Source organism: Acinonyx jubatus, chromosome D1, assembly GCF_027475565.1.
Source record: "Acinonyx jubatus isolate Ajub_Pintada_27869175 chromosome D1, VMU_Ajub_asm_v1.0, whole genome shotgun sequence".
Classification (NCBI taxonomy): Eukaryota; Metazoa; Chordata; class Mammalia; order Carnivora; family Felidae; genus Acinonyx; species Acinonyx jubatus.
In genome coordinates this window covers 67,958,530-67,979,244 of record NC_069390.1, presented here as the reverse complement: position 1 = coordinate 67,979,244, position 20,715 = coordinate 67,958,530, and positions in this window count along the sequence as shown.

Here is a 20,715-nt window from a genome sequence, read left to right as displayed (position 1 = left end):
TACCAGTCCAAGATTATAAATTACTTAAAATTATCTTCAAGCTGACAAACTACAAAACATAATTACTGTTGAAATAAAGCTTGTCAGAACAATGATTTGGTTTGGTTAAGCAAAAATTCACATTTTTGGTAATATATATTTAGTAGAAGTAATGCTAGCTTATTCTATCAGTAAATCTGGGTAAGTTTAGGAAGAAGATATTCAAGTAGAATAAGAGTGTTTGTATTTTACTCAACTTTAAGTGAAAATAGACCTGTTTTTATTAAACTCAAATTACCAAACTAGTCTTTTTGCCCAAGATTTATGTACATCCTGAGAACTTGAATTAAAAAAATTTCCTGGGTTTCTATAAGAATATCTTTTTTTCACATTGACAGTATTTCAATCTCAATTCCCTTTATTTTTGGAATTTTAGGAATATTCAATTTATATATGAGCTTATTATTATTATTATTATTATCTCTCAGCCAACCAGAATACAAGGACTTCTTTAAGAGATTGTATAATTTAATTTGGGAATACCATCCAGAGATAGGAAAATACAGCATACTCACATAATGAGAGGCTTTCTGAGGTCTTTCTGAATGACAGACATATAAACATACAGACATACAGTGGGAGATGCATAGAATCTCAAATTCTAAAATTTCAGCCACAGGGGGTGCCTGGGTGGCTCAGTCAGTTAACCCTCGACTGGTGATTTCGGCTCTGCTTAGGAGGTCATGATCTCACGATTGGGTTCATACCACCCCTCCGTCCCACCACTGCAGCACAGAGGTTATTTGGGATTCTCTCTCTCCCTCTCTCTCTGCCGCTCCCCCCATCTCTCTCTCTCTCAAAAATACATGGATAAACATTTAAAAAAAATAATACTAAAACAAAATAAAATTCCAGCCACGGGTTAAACTTGGTCTTCCTCTTTGTACTCAATCTTCTTTTCCCAGACTGTACTTTGAGATCCTCCTCTTTCCTCGGAGCTGATTCTAAATGACCCTCTTCCCTGAAGACTTGCCTCAGTCCTGAGAGGTGTCATTTCTTCCACAACCCTTGTTCCTCTCTGATCACTTGCATTGGTCTGCCTGGGATTATAGTTATTTGTGTATATTGCTTACCTTTAACTTCTCATTAAATGAAGATTTAGTGATGGTAGAGACTAGACTATATTTCCTTCCACAAATGCTCACTCTATACCTCCTGCATTTTAAGCACTGTACTAATGTAACATAAACAGTTGAGTCACAAAAAGGCAGGGTCCCTGCCTTCATGGAGCTTCCACTTTGGATGCCAATATACATTTGTTGTTCTCTGCATGATCAGCGGTGATCTGTTGAATAAGTTAATGAACAAATGAATAACTTTAGTCTTAGAGTCACGCTGATACTGAAAAAGAGGTAACTTTTTTTTTTTTTTTTGGAGGACTTATTACATACCCTGAGCTCTTGAGCACTTTGAACGAATCATTTAATTTTATCCTACTAATGTCCAGACTCTGCTGGGCGCTTTATACACCTACTTCTAATCTTTACAGCAATCTTGTGAGGTAGATAGTATTGTCCCCATTTTACAGAGGAAACAACTGAGACACAGTGAATTTATCCCATTTGCCCTAAGTTATGATGCTTGTAGGTGCTAGTACAGGAATCTGGATTCATGTCTGACTCCAAAGCCCAGAGCCATATTGCTGAGTATGGCTGAACTGCCTTGGAGAAGACTTAGGTCATATATTCCAGACAACAAATCATGGGTAAGTGTTGACAGAGGAAGTCTGTGCCCCTCAGGCACTTAACAATAGGTTGGACCACACCAGTGACCTCCGGGCCCCTCCAGCCTTCATTTAGATGAGTCCAGGTGGGAGCCAAGACCAGCAAGTGGTGGCATGCTGTGTGCAGGTGGTCCCCAGGGGGCAGAGGGTTGCCTCTGCACCTGAAACCACACTCAGCCAGGCAGTCAGGAGCCCGGGGCTGCCAGGGAACAATAAGAGCCATTCGTGCCAGAAGCACACTCCTCCCATCGAGGACATAATTCACATTCCTTGCTTTAAAATCAGTGCTCAGATATGGGCCTTTTGTGGAAGAGATGCCGTGTATGTAAATGAGCTAAATGATAATGAATACCAAATGAATTTTAACCTCTCAGCTTTGCAACAAATGGCCGCAGTCAGTCTCCCTGACGGTAAGCGTTGCTCCCTTTACTTGAGGGATGAAACAGGTCTCTCAACTCCTACAGAGAATCAGGGCCAATAGTAAGAGCAGAGCACTCTTAGGACACGTCTACTCTGCTGAGGCTTTGCAGACATGATCTCATTTATTCATCACAGTCACCCCGTGAGGTGAGCACAGTTATTATCCTCCTCAAATTACCAGTGAGGAAACGGGCACAGAATGATTTAAGTTCCTTGTCCCATATCACACGTAAATGGTGGCAGCGGGATTTGAAACCAGACTGAGTCCAACGACTGTGAGCTTAACCACTACGTCATATGGCATCTCCAGGCAAAAATTACACAGAAGATCGTTATAATAATGGCCACCCATGAAGCATACCTCCCTGTGTCCACACCCCTTTGCAACCTCTTTGCTGCCTCTCTCATCAAAAAGCGGTGGAATCTATTGCTCCACCGTCCTGTCTTTGATGTTGTTGTGAATCTGGGATCATCCTGTGACTTGCGTTGACTAATTGGTTATGGCTGAAGGACTGTGGGAGTTACAGTCTAGACCTTAGGAGGCGTTGCAGATCCCACTCTTACCTTAGAATTCTAAGGCTGCCGCATTAGGAGGAAGGCCAGGCTGTCCTCTTGGAGGAGGAGAGGTCACGTGGAGCAGAACCACGGCTCTCCGGTCCGCTGCCAGCATCAACTGCTGGCTGACTCAGGCCCTCTTGGACCTTCCAGCTTCAGCTGGGCTCCGTGTGTCTGCAGCTGCACCTGTGAGCCCAGGCAGAAAGAACATCCAGTCAACTCACAGAATCGGGCAGAAAAGCCTATTGTTGAAGCCACTAAGTTTTGAGGTGATTTGTAATGTAGCAATAGGTAACTGAGATAGGCAGATTTTATTTATTTATTTATTTTTAAATTTTTAATGTTTGTTTATTTTTGAGAAAGGGAGAGAGACAGAGTGCGAGTGGGGAAGAGGCAGAGACGCAGAATCTGAAACAGGCTCCAGGCTCTGAGCTGTTAGCACAGAGCCCAGCATGGGGCTCAAACCCATGAACTTCAAGATCATGACCTGAGCCAAAGTCTGAAGCTTAACCGACTGAGCCACCCAGGCGCCCCCAAGATAGGTAGATTTTCAATGCATGATCTCTTGGACTGCCTGCTTTTTAGCAATCTAGGGTTACATGATGGACAATCACAGGGAATTTGAGCTGGAGGGACCATAAAGTAGCATCTAATTAGACCCTTTTATTTTATAGGGGAAGAAACTGAGAGCCAGACAAGTGACTTGTCCCAAAACGGTTTCTTACCGACTCAGGGCTAAACCTGTCCAGAATCCCATGTCTAGAGTTCTCTTTGCTACACAATACTGCCTAATCATTCATGCAGTAAGAAAATGAAAAAGCTATTTCCAACTAATTTCAAGAATAAACACTAAAAGCCCTTTATAGTCTATCGTCTTAATTCACATGATGTCCATGCAAATAGACCAATATGCCAAAGACCCATAAAATACCAGGAAACAATTACTGGAAGGAAGGCAGTGAATTGTCATAATTGAGTATACATGGTCTTTCATGGGATGTGTGCACTTATGGGTGGGCCAGCTCCCGGGTAGATCAGATGTTCTCTTCACTGCACAATGGAATCATCTGAGGAGTTTTAAAGAGTATTTGAGGTATGGCCCAGGCATCAAGAGTTTTTGTTTTTGTTTTTTTATTTACTTTGGAGGGGGGGCAGAGAAAGAGGGAGACAGAGGATCCCAAGCTGGCTCTGAGCCCAAGGTGGAGATTGAACTCAGAACTCACCAGCTGTGAGATCATGACCTGAGCCACCCAGGTGCCCCCAGGCATCAAGAATTTTAAAACCAGCCCAGGGTGAGTCTAATGAGCCTCTGGGGCTGAGAACCCCTGCTCTGGACTGTGAGTTCCCAGGGGGCAGGATTTTCATCTTTTCATCCCCCCGGAGCACTATGCCACAGAGCAGTTTTTGATTGAAACCAGGGGCTCAGTGCTGAAAGTACTTGGAACAGGTATGGCACAGTGGAAAATAAGTGGGCTTTAACATCAGAAATATCTCTTTACCTCTCATTGTTGCTATTTAGTAACTGTGTGACCTTGTAAGCAACAGTCTGTCTGAGCTGCTGTAAAGTGGATATAAAGATGATTCTGACTTCCCAGGGATATTATGAAGCTTGGCTGAGATTATTTAGCCTTTTAAGAACCTTCTTGATAACAGGAAAGACTTTGTCAAGTATTTACATTCAAAAGGAAATAGTGAAGCTTTTTAAAAAATGGTGAAAGCACTGAAAGGTGACTATAAGAATTTAAGCAATAGAGAGTTATAAAAAAACTAATATAAATTACTTATAATTCCTTCCTAGGCACATTCAAGCATTTTGTTGTTTCTCCTTCCAGATTTTTTCTATATTGTGTTTATGTGTGCCTGTATGCATGTAAACACACATGCACAAAAACACAATAAAAAACATATATAGAATTGTATTATGTTCTTTTTTCATGTTAATAGCTATTGTTTTCCATAAATGTGACTGTGACTTGTAATTATGGTGATGCTTTTCTAACCTAGTGATTTGGTGGGCTATTGAAGAAGGTAAAATGGCCAGGATAAAATGAAAACAAGAGCAAAGCCAATGCAAATTTGCCAAAAACATACACATTTTGGGTGCCTGATGATTTCTGAAAATTATTTACAAGGTTCCACTAAACCCTACTATTTCCTCCTCTGAAAAGACTGATGTTTCCCACAAGAGCTTGAAAATTCACACATATGAGTGGAGGATGTCTGGTCTGTCCTTACTAGAGAGACTTCCCTCTCTTAAAAGGCCTTGGTCACAGCTCGAAAATCCTTTTGGCCAGCAGTGTTTATTTGCACACGGTTTCAAAGGTAGCAAAGGGAATGGAAGGAAAACCAAAAAGTGCTTATTCAAGTTAACTATTAATTTGGGGAAACCAAGTTTCATACCCAAGCCAACCTAGAGTTGATCCCAAAGTCAACAGTTAAAAGAGCCAGAGCAAACACACAGACCAAATCATCAAGGGTGATATTGTCTGGTTTTGGGAAGTACATGAAGACGACAGAACCTTTTCTGGCCCAAGCCTCCCCCTTTACTGGACTTAATTCCTCATAGCACCAGAGCCTCCACGTGTCTGTTGGCTGGACGCCTTGCCCATAAGGACACTGTGTCTACAGAATCCATGAGAGGAAGGGAAACTGAATCTGAAACAAGATGCTCCTTTTAAGGACATTCCCAGGCTGGGCAAGCTGAGTGAGTGTGGTTCCATCAAAATAAGTCCTGTACCAGAATACTGTCTTGTTCTGCTCAGACACCACTGCTCAGAACAGCCTTGGAAGTCTTTTTTGCAAATTTTCTTTAGAAGCCCACAAGAAAAATCCAACTCGTTTTATTACAGTATGCCCCCTATATCTATATATAGACATAGACGTAGATGTAGACAGAGACGTAGACATAGATATAGATAGATATTGCCATAAGGGTCTTGTTTAGAATTTAAAAAGCTAGGCTTAGAGCTGAAGAAATCTGTGTGTGAATTCCAGTTTATCCACTTAATAGCTGTGTGACCTTGGTTAAGTCACATACCCTCCAAATTTCTTAATTTCCTTATCTGTAGAGGATCATGATTCTTACTTACCTCCATCATTTATCATGTTGGGAAATTACCCTGATGCCATGGTAGCCTCCATGGTCACTATCTGGCAAGCTGGTACTTTCCACCAAAGGCCATGGAACAAAGTCACTCACTAACCAAATTAAGACTCTCAAACCACATGCATTATAAAATCAATTTAAAACACATAGAAGCAAGGGGGAAGATACTATCACTCTGAGAAAGGGTATGAACAGGGTGGAAGGACCACACTGTTCAGATCTTGGGTAGGCTGTGTTCATCTGTCCCATCTCTCTCTCTCTGCCACATCACCCTTCCCCATGGCTGGCTGGCTATGGGACCAGAGTTGAGATTTGGGCTAAGGGCCTACAGCTGGAAGGTGCCCCAGCTGAGAACACACACTTGCTCTTGCAGAGATGAAGAGACAAGAACACCAACCGCTAGTTGTAGCTTGCCAACTTGCCGATTGAACAGCTATGAGTTGTGGCCATGAGCTGGCAGAAGACACATGGAGCCAGAATGGGTGTCATGAATGTGTTGCTGAATCAAGGCCTCATGAATATTGTTTGCCTGTGTATGTTTTGTGTACCGAGGATGTTTTGTGCCTCAGGTCTCACGCACACTTTTGTATCACTGATATTTAGTGCACAGATGTTTCATGAATATTTTGTACCTCATAAATATGAGGCATCTCTTGGCCCTTTCTATCTATGTTAAATATACACCTGCCATAGTTTCTACATGCTGTATGTGTTTTATTTACCTAATTTTTTTCTTTTTCTCTTTTGCAGAATTGGATATTTTCAAACAAAACAACAAATACACATTACAGCATTCTATTGGAAAGCTCAAATGAGACAGCATTTTGTAAACTGTAAAGTCCTACACAATTTAAAGGGATTATTATTATTCCTGTTATTTTGATTATGACCATTTAAAAAAATTAAACCTATCTTCAAAGGATAAAGAGGAGGCAGTTTAGCCTAAGGACTAAGAGCTGTCAACTCTGCCAATAATTGGCTTTGCTAACCTTTGTTAGAGTTAAGCGTATAACCTACCTAAGACTATTTCCTCATCTGTAGAATGGGAATAACAACAGCTATTTCATAACACTATCATGAAGATCAAATGACGTAATGTATGGAAAACATTCAGGAAATTGCTTGGCCCATAAGAATGATGATACCAAACCTTTACTGAATGCTGGCACTCTGATTATATGATTATATGATTATCAGGTCCATATTACAGATGAGGATTTTAGGACAGAACCAGAATTCAAGTCCAGGCAATCTTACTACAAGCCCATGTTCTTGCCATTCTGCAACAATAACTCACACAATAAGTATCCAATACATGTTGCATTAACATATTAATAATATTGTCCATAAGAGCAAATACTCAATATCACATGTTCAGTAAATGCCACTGGTATTGATATTTTGAATTGAGTCTCTCAACTACAATTCTACCTTTCATCTGATTAGAGAGGTTGGAAAACTAGACATGACATTTTTCCAGAATCCTTTGAAGCTAGGGTTGTAGATGTAAATTCTGTTTTGCATTTAGATGCATTTGTGAATAACATGGAAGGTAGAAATGAGGGCAGCCATTCTCCTGCTGCTAAGGCTGCAGATAAATAAGGTGTTGTGGACAGACTTCCAGGTGGCCCCATGACTCCTCTCAAGTGGGGTGTGTGTGGGGGGACCTTCCAACTAACAGAATATGACAAAGGGATGGGATTATGTCTACATGATTATGTTGCATGAGATTACAGCATCCATCTTGCTAGGAGACACTGTTTCTCCTGCTGGCTTTGAAGAAGCAAGTGGCCATGTAGCCAGGGGGTAAGAATGGCTTCTAATAACCAGTAAGAAAGTGAGGCCCTTCCTCTGAGAGCCTGGAAGGAACTGAATGCCACCAAAATCACATGAGCTTAGAAAAAGATCTTTCCCCAGTCAGAAGTCAGATGAGACTGCAGCCCCTGTCGACACTGTGATGGTATCTTTATGAGACACTGACTCAGAAGATCCATGTAAGCTGTGCTTGGGTTCCTGACCCACAGAAACTGTGAGGTAATACATACATGTTTTCAGCCACTAGGTTTGTGGCAAAATGGTCATGCAGCAATAGAAAACTAACACACAGGATTATAGAGACTGAAGGTATTGAGGCAGCTATGGCAACAGTAACTTCCTGACATGGGTATGGCAGCTATGGTGAACTGAATGCCCTTCAACTCAGCAGTCCAGTGGTGGCCCTTAACATCCACTCTTTTAGCCTTTTGGCAATTTTGCACTTCCCCAGTTCTCTGCACTAAATCACTTTTTGTCTTGAATTATTGAGAGTGATTTCTATTTCCTGTGTGAATTGCTTCAAAGCTATGGCTCATCTATCCCAATATTTAATTCTGTTGGGGATCCAAAATATTTTAGAGGAGAACAGAGTAGTTTCCTTCTAGAATGTTAAGGGAAAAAGGAAATTATAATAATTGAGCAATACTATTTCTTTGAATAGCCACAACAATCCTTTAAAGAGGACAATATTAATCCCATTTTATAGCAAAAAAAACTGAAGTTCAGCTCCCAAGTGATTATCCAAGACTGCACATTTTGTGACTAACACACCTAGGCTGTAATTCTAGGTCCAGTGGACATCTGAGTGCATATTCTTCCCTCTGAACCGTGCTGTTAAAAATTTCCTGGTCTCCTATATGTCCTTTCACTCATTCGCTCCTCAAAATTCAATTGCATATCTGTTACGTGTTCAGTGCTGTGCTAAACACAGGGTGCATTCAGGGCCTTGACCTGGTAGAGCTCACAATCGGCTAGGGCAGATAAATGAGAAAGCATACCATTGCAAAGCAGGACATCAAGTCTTGTGATGGAGGCTGGCATAGGATACTGAGGAGATAGTGAAAAGGAGCATCAAATAATCCAAGTTGGGCATCAGAGAAGGCTTCTGGAGAAAGGGGCTCATGGCAGCACGGTATAGCCTTCCCTGCAGGTTCCTTCATGGGTCACTCCCAGCAGTGGGAGTTCTGGATCAATATTACCAGGCAGGGATGCCTGCAGAAATAAATGCTCAGACAACTTGGCAAGACCTCTGGCAGCCTTGAACGGACACATAGCTGACCCTCCCTGGAGGCCCCACGCTTACTCTCCAAGGTTGACCGGCTGTCAAGCTCCAGCAGGCCACAGCCTTGTTTTATTTAGTTGTTTGCTCTTTGTTACAAACATGTTTCCCATTAATCGTGTTTTCAAAAAATTAAACCAAAAGCTTTTGATTTAGTCTGAAGAAAGATCTAGCTAACTTTGATTAAGCTTACCCAGCTGTCCCATGAGGAAAGAAAATCAGATGTGAGAGTTTAAATCTCAGGCAGAACTTAGATCAGGTTGGATGCCAAAATATATCAGCTTTAAGGGCCCATGGGAAAATTTTTTGAGCCCTTCTAAACTCAACTTCCCCATCAGAAAAATGGGTTAACAATAATTCCTGCTTGGGAGTGTGACTGTTTATGTGGGGACAAAATAATATAATATGAATGCTCCTATCCCTGGTGTGCTTGCCCTTGACAATATCCCCTTCCCCTGCTTGACTCTGCATGGCCTGTGCTGCAGCCTGCATTTCCCAGCTCCCATATCAGCTGGCTTCCCCCAGGGTGTGGTCAACAGGGCCAGGGTGTGCTGATAGAAGATTACACGGGGTGAGGAACGGAGACCCAGGGATATTCCTCCTCCCTCCTTCTGTGGGTGAATGAATCTCTACAGCAGCCACTTCTTCTCCCTGGCACCTGCCTCCTGCAGGCACATCTACCATGGTCTAGTTTCAGAGACTGATGCCAGCACCTTGGCCCTGGGAACACTGCTTCCTCCCGTTGGCCAAGGAGGTCAGCAGCTTCCTACTGAGGCTGACCTGTGGGCTGCCTCATCCCTTCCTTTTTGGCTTCTGCCATCTTCCATCTTCTCCACAGCCATTATCTGGCATTAGATTCTCTCTGTTTTGAATATTGGAGAACTTCTATTTTCTGGTTGGACCCTCACCTCTGTGGTGAGTGAGATGCATTTGCCTGATAGGGTCTGTTTTCTCAGTGCACGATTATGCAAGATATCAGGCAAAAGGAGGAGAGTACAGCTTACCATGGAGAAGACTGGTTACACATGGAGTTTCTCAGCCTGAGGTCTGGAATAGGTGCTCAATAAATTGACTGTGACAGGAGGATTGTCCCCTGTTTATGGAGAATATAAAGAGAAACATGCCTTTAACTGGAACAGAAGCGTAGAAGATCTAACGCTTTCTGTTGACAACTGGCAGCTCCCTCCAGTGCCCTAGAACCTGGGTCCGCGTGCTGGGAAGAACAGGACCAGCCTCCCAGCACTGAGGCTGGGAGCACTAGGTGGACTGGGAGGGCTGGTCCGTCTGCCTACAGCGTCTCCCTAATGAACAGATTTTTTCCACCCCCACAATCTGGGGTGAGAGCTCCTCCTCCTCACCCTAAGAACAGAGGAAGAATGTTCCAAGAATATTTGCCACAGCTATTCAACCAAGATCCCATATTCACATTCCTGCTGACAGCTTCGCCGCCCCACACCAATCAGTTGTTTATGTCCCACGGCCATCTTACTTTCATTCCCAGCAAAACCCGAGTCAGAGGCATCCAGAACGGGTCCCACCCAGAGGCAGAAAGAACTCAACACGTTCTGGGAAGGAGGCTGCCACTGGGAAGGAGACTGGGCATTCACTGGATGAGCTCCCTGCATGAGGGAGGGGGACAAGAGGCGATGTTCTTGCATCTTTGGGAATGAAGAAATGCAAATGCAGTTGATGATACAGGCTCTGAAATCAGCCTCCCTCTCTGCTATACTAATACCACCACATCATGTGAGCAATGACTATTCCAGGCACCTTACATGCACTACTGCTAATCCTCACAGCAGCCCTGGGAGATACATTTATCAAGGCCAGTTCACAGATGATGAAACTGAGGCTCAGAGAGGCTAAGTGATTCATGCACGCCTGCACAGATGGTCAGTGTCGGAACTGGGAGTCAAAACCACATCTCTCAGCTTCCAAAATCTGCATTACAGTAGCCCCTCCTGACCTGTGGTTTCATTTTCCAGGGTTTCGGTTACCGTGGTCGCCAGAGATCCAGAGACCCGGAAGGTGATCCTCCTTCTGACGCATGGTCAGAGGGTCAATACGCAGTAGCAACAAAACACTGTGTCACAAGGAATGTGATGTTCCCCTCACTTCACCTCCTCACTGTCAGTCACTGTCAGCTATTGTCATCTCAAGATGACATCTTCACAAGAAGGGCAAGTATAGTATAAAAAGATATTTTGAGAAAGAGGGAGACCACAGTCACATGACTTTTATCACAGTATATTATTATAATTATTCTATTTTATTATCAGTTATTAATTTCTTACTGTGCCCAATTTATAAATTAAGCTTTATTATAGGTTGTGTTTTCATATATATATATATGTGTGTGTGTGTGTGTGTGTGTGTACATACACACACACACACACACACACATATATATATATATATATGAAAAACAGTCTATACCGGTTTCAGTACTATCTGAGGTCTCTGAAGGCATCCCTCCCCCGACCCCCCACGCGGATGATGGGGGATGATTGTATTTCAACAATTCTGCGCTGCCTCCCTGACATCGTTGTGGCAGCAGGTTAAGAATATTCTGTGCATCCACACCACATGGTTTACAGCTGCCTTCACCAAAGCCTGGGTGGACACCAGTTGGCAGAGCGAGAGGGAGCTTGCCTCTGCCCAGTGAACCACTGCAAAGTTATCCTCAGTGTCTCTCCCTCAGCTCTGAAGCTACATGCCAGCCATTACCCAGGAAACCAGAAGCCAGCTGCAAAGGGCAGGACACTGTGGAGGAAAGGTTCACTCGGATCCACCTCCCATCACCCTGAGACTGAGTGACATAGAAAGAGAGGGCAGCTGTGAGTGCCTCAACGGCTGGCATGAGAACAGACTTTTGTTTTTGAGACCAGTTACCGCTATGGTGAACAACCATTACTAAAGAAAAAAGCAACAGCTAAAGAATACTTATTTGATGGATATTGTTTCTGAACTTATATATTTCTATGATCTGAACATTCCAGTCCTCACCAAGGCAATCGCATTGCGTGTAGGACCCAAGGCTCTAGGGCACTGAGCCTCTACCTACTTGAGCGTAAGATCAGTCTTTGACAGAAACTCCTCTGAAAAATGTCTGAGAAGCCCCAGGGATGTTTACATGTGTCCAAGAATCAGTGCTGGTTATCGCTTGCCAAACGTAGCAGCTGCTGCCCAAGGCTGGATGCAGCCATAAGGAAGAGGAAGCCCCTGATGTATCACCCGCAGCCAGGGGTCCACAGCTTCCACCATGTAGAATTGGTGAGTTTAGGAAGGGGCATACACATATGCCCCTTCCAGCTGTGCATTGTGATAGGGTAGCCGAGGTCTATTATCAGCTACTAAAGTATATCTGGAAAAATGATTCCTCTCTAACCCTGGGTGTGTCAGAACCCCTCTTTCTCTTGGCAAACCTGGCTCTCACCTGACAGTTCATATGTATTATATTTAAACATCACTGACAGATAGAATTCAAGTCCTCTTTTTGTGAACTCTCCAGCCCCCTTGCAAGTCAGTGGATAAAAGCAAATACACATGAAAAGGAGCAGGGTCACTTTTTAAAAATTCTTTTGCCAGGATTACCCCCAAGTGGTTGCTCAGCCAAGATTCCTTATTAAATTTCAAGTATAGGAAAGAGAACCAATATTTAGCCAGTTAGCCCTAAGACCTCTAATTAGAATCATCGATGACTAGTTCTGAAGAGGGAATTTACAGGTAACTTAGGTCAGTGGTTTTCAATTTGTGAGTTATATACTTGGATATCTGTGGATTATAAAGTCTAATCCAGAGGATGCCAAACATTGTCTAGATTCTGAATAAATAGTCCTTACATCCCCTCCCCCTTCGCTACATATAGTACTGTTTTTTAAATATACATGCCCCTGTTGAGATGAATAAACTACAAATACCTCTCAAGGTGTCACTGAATTCATGACAGTTTTTAGTTTTATGTATTTCTTCAAACAGCCAACATAAAAATCCACCTATATTTATATGGAGATAGCTGATGAATATTTTTGATGCAAAACAGGGCCTTCACATATTCAAAAGGGCTTGTGACACTTTCCTCTAGGCCTGCAGTTCCTAGAATTCCCTGGCTGCTTGTAAAATGCACCCCAGATATGAGAATCCATATCTAGCAGTGGGGTCCAGGAATCTGTATTTTGGGCACATTCTCCCAGCGATTCATCTGCACACTGAAGTATGAGAACCTCGGCTCAGGTCCACCCACTTGTTTTATGGGCAAGGGAATGTAGGCTTAGAGGGGACGTGATTTGGGCCAAGGTCATAAACCTTTCATCAATAGAAGCTCATCTATCCCGTCCGTGTCTTGTCACTGTCAGGTCCAGCAAGGGGCCAAGCAAGCTTACTCCTCTCCTAGGAAGGGTCTAGCTGATGAAGACCTCAGCCTCAGCATGGCAGCATGACCCTGCCTCCCTGGGTCAGAGGGTTCTCTCTCCAAGGTTCCCACTCTTCACCCTAGGCTCTCAGAGACCCAGTTAGTCTAGCCAGGCCAGTCTCTACTCTGCCCTTCTCCTGCTTCCTGGCACCCTACCTCATCCTGCTATTGGTAGATGTCACCAACTCTCTCAAGTCCCAGCTCTGAGCTCTGCCCCAGAAAGGCTTTTCAGGCCCACCCTAACACTACTGGTCACTTGGTGGCCTTGAATCCCTCTGCACCTGTGAGCGTACTTGTTTTGGTGTTGTTTTTTGTTTGTGTCTCACATAATATCGTCTGTAGAGCTGTGCACGTGGTATCTTGCTTGAATGAATGTGTCCAAATGTGCATGACACAAAGTCCAAAAATGTTTGGTGTGGACATACATACCATTCAGCCTTTTATTTCTTTACAACCACTTCCCAAGCACTTTTTGCCAGGCCTTGCAGATACAAAATGGACCAAAGGTAGCCCTTCTCTCAAGAAGTTTGTGTGCCACGAGTGGTTTAAATCCCTCCATCTCTTTGAATTTTTTAATGTATTGGCATAAATTTAATTTTCTTTGCCCCTAAATAAATGGTAAATAATTACCTAACTTTGTAAGCAAGTGGCAAAAGTGTACAGAAGAACAATCATCAATGGAAACACAAATCCTTAATGAATAGTGTAATACTTACCTAACTGTAGAGCACTTGCTACATTCTGGACCACTTATAAATAGCATCTCATTTGCTCCTGAATGCAACCTTTCAAGTGCACTATTATTTCTGTTTTAATGATGGAAAAAATGAAGCAAGTGACTTGCCTAAGATGCCATCAAATGAGATGCCAGGTCTGTGTAATATGCAAGATGTGTCCTTAACTGCTGCTCTGTATCACCGCCCTGTGCCCTGACAGTCCTTCTGCATCTATGGTTTCATAAATACTGAAGCACAAGCAGTTTCCAGATAATGAAATGAAAAGTGATGAGTCATGGAGGGCAGGCAGCAGACCTGAGGTGATTGATGAATTTGTTATCAGTAAGTGGTGTCAGGGATTACAAAACAGCATTAGAATCTATTGCAAAAAATCCCAAGCTCTCAGTAAGCCCTGCAAAAAAACCAAGGCACGTCATTGTTCTCTGATGTGGAGTTTGGTGTCTTGACCTGCCTTCCCACCCATTTACCCTGGAGCCTTGTCTCCTTGCAGGGTGGTTCTCTAGAGGCAGTCTGGAGAATTCAGATTTTAAAAGCTTGTCCCCAGGCCTCCACTGCCTGACTCATTGTGTGGTCTCTCACTGGTGAGTCACCAATCTATGACTCAGTTTTCACATCCTACACAGGGCTCAGAGCTTGGCTGTTGGGATCCTGGGGACAGATTTATATAGAGGTGGCATAAGGTTAGTGATACACTAGTGAACCAGGGATCCTGGGCTATGCTTATCTCCCTTGGCTCATGGGAACATCTTTTAACCTTTCAGAGGTGCTCATGGGTGGACCAAGACTGGAAACTCAGGTGTCCTCACCAGTGAAGTCAGCCTCTGTTTCTGATGATGCTATGTATCAAGGAAAGGGCTCATGTACCTTCACTCCTAACCCTCAACCAAATAAGACAGGGAAAGGGTCAGACAGAGTGGAGCAGGAGCATATTAGAGAAGAGATTCCTCTGGAAAGAGCTGCTCCTGATCTCTCCCTTTGAGGGAGGCATGGAGGCGCTGTAGTAGAGCATTGAAAGCTAATCCTTGCAAGAGGGAGATGCAGAGAATAGTGCCCTAGTCATGCTTGGTGACTGGCACCTGGCTCCTGCCCCCAGGAGGTAGGGGACGAGAGAGGGGTGATTTGCTCTCTAGGCACAGGAACAGGAGAGAGTGCTGGGTAAGTTTGGATGTACTCCCAGAGTTCTTCAGAACAAGGGAAGTGGTCATTTCCTGTGCATGAAATGTGGGCCATACCAGAGAGAGAACAACCATGTAGCCGGATCATCTTAGATCTTGTCTGAAAGTGCCTGCTAGAGGAGTGAACAGATTTTGGCAGGAAGACAAGATGTGCTTCTCTCCATTGACTCAGGCAGCACCAGGAATGGAGTCACATCTGTCAGGGTCAAGGCAAGTATAGGACAGAGGTCCCAGAAGGGGACCTTAGAAGAACCCATGGCATGACCCCATGAGAAAAGTCCTGCTCTGGTCCACCAGGGACGCTTTCTGTGACCAAAGGCCAAGCTCAAGTCCAAGCTGTCCTACCTTACTGTCCTCCTGTCCATGGCTTTGACTTGAAATAGCAGAGAGCAAGAGTGGGAGGGGAAGAATCAGGACAGGAGGAGTCAACTATAATGTTGCGTTTCTATTATGCCATGAGTCATGCTTGTTCAACATACTAGTTACACAACCCAGAAAAGGTATTGCCTATTTTTTGTTTGTTTATTTTCCTAATTACTGATAAATACCTTCACCTGTCCCTTGGAACCTGACCACATCCCTACCTTTCCATTCCTTCTCTCTGTATCTCATAGTATTCTGTATAGGCCTCTATGATAGCATGCCACCTCATATCCTAACCGATTGTTTGCCAGCATTCACCATATTAAAAGATGAGTTCCTTGTGAGCAGCAACTATATCTTATGGATGATAATATTCTCCACAACCATCACAGTGATGTCATATGGTTGGTATGCAGTCAATTCTTATTAAATCAATGACGTAATGTGTGCATATTGGTAGGAAGGACTTAGCAAAAGGGAGACATATTTATTTAGATCTTTTGGACCTTCTCACATCTTACCAGCTAGTCTCTGTCCATTGTTTCCCCATGTGGCTCCAGTCATGTTCCCTGAAGACCTGGGTAGCTCTTTGCCCAGGTGGATTATTGAGGGAAATCCCAATTATACCCATGAGACACATGTCCCTGAGGAGACATGAAGACATTGAAGAGAACAAGCTCTCCATCAGGGTAAATAAAAAATGGGAGCTGAGCCACGCCTGCCTGATTTCAACAGAACCCACTATTGTACAGGGAACAGTGGAGAAATTGTTCATACACATCTCATTGCTCATGGAAATATTCCTACTGCAAAGTCAGTGTCAGCTTTGATTTCCTGCCCTGGGAGGAGGGTTGGTCAAAAGGCACAAAGTGGGCCTGTGCAGAGTCAGAGGGGCTGTGAGGTTGGGTAAGAGGAGACCCTGACACTCCATCTTTGTTCTGTGGTGGAGCTTCTATGCTGGGGTGGTCAACCCTGCCCAGCCCAGTGCTAGCCTTGGGCTCCTCTAAAAACTCCATCCCCTCTTGCAACCACAACAAGATCACAGGCAGAAGAGGTCAGACCAGGGCTGAGGGTTGGTACCTCAGTCCTTGCTTGCTTCCTTGAAAGGAGCCAGTGCTGGAGCATTGGGAATCCAAGAGGCGGAGGGCCAGTGAACAAGGGGCAGAATTCACCCAATTATTCTGGGACCCCTTAAAGAGGACACCTACCAAAATGACCTGGAACAGGCACTTATAGAGCAAAAGCGTAGCCAGTTGCTGTCTCAAAGCTAATTTTAAGAATGTTCTTTTCTCTTAAAATTTCATCACCATGACTCACCGCACTGCAGGCCAAGATTCTGAAGCTCTGAGTCAGACTGGGCCCTGGGAGCTGAGGCTCAATGGGAGTTTTACCTAAATAAAGCCTGCAAGCGAGGCCTGCTGTGATAGATGTGTTTGGAATTTGCTACTTCAGCAATGCACACGCCCTTGCACCTCTGCCATTCAGTTGCCCACTTTTTTGGGGGGCTGTTGGTACGAAGTCTTCTCTTTGACATGAGATCCCCCTTTCTCTTACTTGAACTTTCAGTTAGTATGTTTACATACCTTACTTGCTGATTTAGTTCTTTTTCCACAGTGCAGCCAGCACTGCTACAGACACTTTTTTGATACTTCCGGCTGAAACAGGTATGATAATAAAGTACAAGTTCCAGAGAGGAACCAGGGTCCCCTTTTCTAAATGCCAATCAAAGGGAATGTCACTTAAACTTGGATCTTAGAAAGTCAGAGCTGGTGGGGGCCTTGGCTCATGTCATCCACCCTCTCTGTCATTATATAGGTCAGTAATCCAAATCTCAGAGATGTCAGCCAATTTGTCCAAGGTAACCCAGCCAGTTAGGAAAGGAATATAGACAAGAAGCCAGAATCTGCTCCCATCTCAATCTCATGGCTAAACTGTCACTGCTTTTATTTACTTTATGTCCAATTTGATCCCTGGACTCTACAAAACCCACATCTGGATATCATGGTAGGAGAGAACCTATAGGAATAAGACAGGAGGCAATGTTCAAGGCTGACCACCTGTTCCCTGGCGTCCCTTGAGCTCCAGACCAGCAACCTGAGAGAAGATGGCTGCCACAGCCATGGTGGCAGGTTATGGCCACTCCTGTCGCCATGGAGGCTTGGAGATAGGCCCTGGAAGGGAAGGTGGGGATGGTAGGGAATGGCTTGGAGGCAGATACCCAATTTTTACTCAAGGATGGTGGCAGTGGAAGGTTAACCAAAGTAACAGAGACAGAAACTCTGGCATCTCAGCTGTCCTTGGGGCACATGGTGGGTGTCACCCTTGTGAATGAGAGAGTGAGGGGACATGTAGCCAAGTATAGTAAGAGTGGCATCAGGCTGTTGAAGTTAGAATTTTGGAAGGTTGCAACAGAGGCCCACTCACATAAGCTCAGGTGGAAAGGATTGTTGTGAGGTTTTTGAGTCCTCACAGGAACTCAAGGATAGGCACCATGTTGCAGCCAGGTTTCCTTCCAGGACTCTGTCCTAGAAACTTCAGTTCTATGGAGATGGTTCTGGGCTGCACTCTCATCGGCTCTTTGTACTTACTCCTAATCTCTTCCTCCTTCTCTGTCTTTCTTCTGTGTCTCTCTGATTTTACACTTAAGTTCTCTTGACATCTTTGCTTCTCTCTGTGCGTCTACTGTGTCTTTCCTCTCTCTGCTTGCAGTTCTCCTCACTTTACTTCACACATGGCCCAGAATGGCTGCCCCTCTATTACGTGCAACTCATCAACTTTCAGCTTAGCTTCCAGAGCTCAGTGGCTGTGATTTTTCCAGAATCTAAACTCAGAAGAGAGGAGCCAGATGGGCCATAAAAGTCATAGGCTGCTGCTCACACCATGGATTAACTGCCCTTGTGTCAGATGTCCAAGCCTTGTCCAGTTAGCTGTGGCCGTAGGTGCAGAGTCTCTGGACCACACACAGTCAGCAGGATCCTTGACATGCAAAGTATCTAGCTACATACTCCAGCTTTGCCAATTCTATAACTTGTGACTTTAGGTGAGGCTCCTTACTTCTCTGAACCTTAGTTTCTTTCTCTGTAAAATGAGGGAAATAATACTTCACAAGGTTGCTGAGAAGACCAGATAAAGATAATGTGTCATAAACCCGTACTATCCATTTGGCAAATACTCAGTAAATAGTTGTTATTATTGACTAGTATTGATTTAAGAGAATTGGACACATAGCACATTCTGGATTACAACCTTTTGAACTTCTCCCTCTTTTGTCTTTCTCCATTTTGAATTTTTTTTTCTTTGCCCTCTTGATGTTTCTTAATTTTGCCCTTGCTGTCAGTGCTGTAACCCAACGCTTGGGGATTTCACAACAGGATGCATGGAAGCCAGTGTTTTCCGTTTAGATATGACTTACATGCTCTGCCTTGCTGCTGTCAGTAACATTGAAGGGGTGGAGGGTGTGGTTTACTGTACTGAATAATGCTGTGATCTGTTTTTTAGAAAACTGCTCCAACAAAGGAAGGAAGTTGTCTGTGATGACACTGCTGGCTTTTATAACATAAATATGAACCTCTGTGTTGTTGTTTGGCAAAAATCCCAAAATTTCTCTCAAGAAGCTCAGACCAAGTTGAGAGCCAGCTACAGAATGCAGAGATATATTTAATAAAAAGCAAAAACCACTCCAGCTGCCAGAAATTGTTATACATAAATATTTTGCCAAACATACACAGCCTTCTCTCTCCCTATCAGTTCCCTAACTATACACATTGCAAAGTCATTGCTTGGAAAACTGATCTGTATACATGAAAATGACAGGGTGTGAGCACTGGTATGGGAGGGGAGGTAGGTTAGTGGGGCCTTGAGAAATTAGGGACAGAGCTACAAATGGGGAAAGGGATTAACAGAGCTGAAGTCCTAATAGCCACGGTGAAGTCAGGCCTGTTCCAGGTGAAAGCCGGGAGATATGATGCAAAAACAGAGGGAGAATCTATGGTAGAATTCTATGTGATTCCAAAAGTTTCAGTAGAAACTTCCAGGGCCTTGTCTGACTTCATGAGCATGTGACCTGTGTAGGTGTACAGGTTCCCACACTCAGGAGGGTCCCATGCTTGCATTAATGTTCTGCTGTTGATATACTGAAATTCTTAAAAATTCTTAGCAAAAGACCCTACATTTTAATTTTGCACTGGGCCTTGAAAATTATGTTGCTGGTCCTGGCCCAGGAGAATTGAACCAAAGACTCATTTCCAGAAATACAGCTGATAGGAAGAATATAAGAAGGATGAAGAAGTGACCCCTCCTGGTTATGGGGACAAAGGGTAAGGGCAGCCATCAAGGGATTTTAGAATCTAATAAAACCAGACAGAGGTCAGTGACCCAGTTTTTTTTTTTTTTTTAATTTTTTTTCTTTCTTTTTTTTTTAAATTTTTTTTTCAACGTTTATTTATTTTTGGGACAGAGAGAGACAGAGCATGAACGGGGGAGGGGCAGAGAGAGAGGGAGACACAGAATCGGAAACAGGCTCCAGGCTCGGAGCCATCAGCCCAGAGCCTGATGCGGGGCTCGAACTCACGGACCGCGAGATCGTGACCTGGCTGAAGTCGGACGCTTAACCGACTGCGCCACTCAGGCGCCCCCAGTGACCCAGTTTGAATAGGCCAGGACAGTGGCAGCAAGTGACACCCCAGTAGGGTTGTGCTTTGAAGTGTGCCTTGGGGTGATATAGCACATAGAGCACAGGTCTTAGTCAGGAAACCTGCCCTGGTGTCAAGTGTCAGTCCTTATCCAATCACAGCAGGGCCTCATGGCCATAGCCAATCAACAAGGAGGGAGAGGAATACAGGCAAAGTACAGATAAAGGGGAGTTCTCCATAGACAGACATAGATATAGAGGCCAACTTTGCCACTTAACAGGTGTTGTGACTTCCGGCAAGTCTTCTTATTTATCTGAGCATTAGTTTCTTCATCTGTAAAACGAGGGAAATAATACCTATTCACAAGATGGATCACAAGATTAGATGAGATGCAGTATATAAAATTCCTTTCACTTTGTCTGGTACATGCAAATAACTAACAGTTGCTAGTATAGCCTACT